Source organism: Solanum pennellii, chromosome 5 (assembly GCF_001406875.1).
Source record: "Solanum pennellii chromosome 5, SPENNV200".
In the NCBI taxonomy this organism is placed as follows: domain Eukaryota; kingdom Viridiplantae; phylum Streptophyta; class Magnoliopsida; order Solanales; family Solanaceae; genus Solanum; species Solanum pennellii.
Genome location: NC_028641.1, coordinates 957,851 through 960,908, shown reverse-complemented (window position 1 = coordinate 960,908; position 3,058 = coordinate 957,851). Strand labels below are relative to the sequence as shown.

General features: G+C 28.9%; 1 pseudogene; it reads right to left on the bottom strand.

Moving 5' to 3' along the window:
* LOC107019180 lies at nt 1-1,541 on the bottom strand (annotated as a pseudogene).
* Between the last annotated feature and the right edge of the window lie 1,517 nt (nt 1,542-3,058).

The following is a 3,058-nucleotide window of genomic DNA, read 5'->3' as shown; positions in this document are numbered from 1 at the left end:
TCAAACTAAGTTTAGACTCTCCACAAACTCATTAATAGCCTTGTCTGAGCTACCTCCTTCACTAACTGTTTTTTTAGCCAAATCTCTCCATTTTGTAGCATTTTTTCTAATCTCATAACTCTTTTCTCCTTCCATTACCTCTTTTAAACAAAACAACAACTCTTCTCTTTTAACAATCCCTAACATCTCATCCAACTTAGGTCTCACACCAATCTCCCATATCTCATCAATAAACTTTGCATCCGTCATTTGATCCGAAAATTGTGGCATAGCCACCATTGGCACGCCAAGGCTTAGTCCTTCCAGAGTCGAGTTCCATCCACAGTGAGTCACAAAACAACCAATAGCTTGATTCGCTAGCGTCTCGAGCTGATTGCACCATGACACAATGAGTCCTTTACCTATTGTAGATTCTATGAATCCTTTAGGCAATTTGCATTTTTCAATATCTCTTACAACCCAAAGGAAATCCATGTTGCTTCCTATTAAAGCATATGCTATTTCTTCTATTTGTTTTTGTGTAAGTGATACCATACTTCCAAATGAAATGTAAATTACTGATTTTTTTGGCTTTGTTTTTAGCCAATTGACACATTCTTCACTAAGGGGTTTCCATAAACTTGCTCCATATCCTTTGTCATTTTCTATTCTTCCATCTAAATATGATGATGGCACCATTGGTCCTATCAACTTTGCTGGCCAAAACTTTGAAACTCCTCTTGCTATCTGAAATAAAAATGTCGTTTCATTTTGTAGTCTTAAAATAAAAAAATAGCCAAAATAAAAAATAACTCTTTTTGAAAACAGACTAAAATTTATTTCAAATTCTTATAGAAACATCGATAAAAGAGTTAGAAAAAAAGACGTACCTCTCCTTTAAGCTCTTGAAAAGAATTATCAAAAATTCAATCCGTATTTTCCAAATTAGAGAATTGACTCATTTTCATATCTAAATAAGCAGGGTAACTTTGAGGCTCTTTAATAAATCCAGGAACATCATTTGGATACAAACAAGGCAAATGAGGCAACAAAATTGGCTCATTTTGGTCCATTTTCACAGGCAACGATAACGTTCCATGGTGAATATGAGCAAAAACAGCACATACCGTAACCGAATTCGTAAAAAAAGATGCTCCATATATCTCATGTTTTTTTGCAACATCAAGAGCCCATGGAAAGAATGAATCATAAACAATGCAACTTATAGGATGTGTTGAATTTTCGTATTTTCTGATTATTTCTGCCAGACTTCTCGAACCATTTTCTCTAAACGACTTGAGGAACACGTCTGTATTTTGGGCTTGAGTGAAACCACATTCGTCAAATCCATCAGAAATTGATTCAACAGAGATATTAGGTGAATTAATAGAGTTTACAGTGTATTTAGTTGTGGCTAATGTTGATTTAACACCTTTTGAAGCTAAACGTTTTGCAAATTGAAGAAGTGGATTAATGTGACCTTGGCTTGGGTATGGTATTAATATAACATGAGGCTCAATTCTTGTGACTTTGGCCATTTTTTTGCTATAAAATAAATAAAATCAAACACTATATAGTTTTTGTTTGAAAGAAAATTGAATAGTATGCATTATTTATAGTAGTACTATTACAGTAATAGTACCTCGTGTCTATATTGACTTTTGACTTATTTTTACCATTCTAAAATAATTGAAAGAGATTAAATGAATATTCATTTTTGACTTTGACTTATATTTGTCATTTTAACTTAAAATTATTTTGACTTGAAATTATTTTAAGGTAAGTAAATTCAAATATGTCGTAAAACAAATGAAGCAAATTAATAAAATATAGTGACGCCATTGCTTACATGGGGTATGATGTCGGCGAACTATACGTCATAATTCTGTCTTAAATCATGACACGTGTCACAACTCGTCACGTATTAATTGTTTATTTTGAGACGCATATTTATCTTATCGACAAATCGATTCAAAACTTAAATTTATAATTTATGAATTAAAAAAAGCAAATTCCGCCCCTACTCCAAACTTCTTTTTGATAAGTTTGAGTAAGTTTGAAAAATAATAAACAAGTTTAGTAAATTTGTGAAATTAATTCAAAATTGTGATTGACATTTGTTAGGTTTTTTTTATTGTTGAACTTGTAGTTGAATTTTTAAATCAGAGAAGAATTTTATGCATTTGACATAAATTTTATGTTTAATATGTGAGCAAATATGAAAACATGATTCTTTGAAAACATTTAAAAATTACTAAAGTGACTTATTGATTTTTTATTTTTTTAATATTTAAGTATTTACGTGACATTAAAAGTGACGTGAAATTTGATGTAATAAGTTGGAGTCCGAAACTCAAAGGGTAGAAAATATTAACAAAAATTCCAAAACGGTATATAAAATTTTATATAAACCAAAACGGTAAAATCGCTGCCGACGCAGCGATTTACTTCAACTGAAAAAGTAAAATCGCTGCTGAGGCAGCGATTTTGCCAAAAACTTTTTTTTTTAATATAAAAATAAAATCGCTGCTCAAGCAGCGATTTCAAAATTTTTCTTCTTACAAATCGCTGCCAGGGCAGCGATTTGACATTATTTTTTAATTTTCTTTTTTTTTTTTAAAAATAAGGTATATCGCTGCACTGGCAGCGATTTATGAAGAAATTTTTTTTTTTTTAAAAAATCGCTGCCAGTGCAGCGATTTATAAAAAAAAATAAAATATTTTGAAATATAAATCGCTGCCTTAGCAGCGATTTATAAAAAACAAAAATTTTTTTTTGATATCAGCGATTTATATCAAAATTTTTTTTTTTTTTATAAATCGCTGCCTAGGCAGCGATTTATTTAAAAAAAAAAAAAATTTTTGTTATTAAATCGCTGAGCAATTTTTTAAATAAAAAAAATTTTTAAAAATGTTAACTTATGTATATAATTTATAAGAAAATATACATTATTTTTAAAAAATTAAAAATAAGTAAATATATTTTCTTTCTAAAAAAAAGATATTATATTGAATTTAAATTTAAATAATATTTGAATTCAAATAATTAATTTTTTTAAATAAAAAATTAAATGAGAAA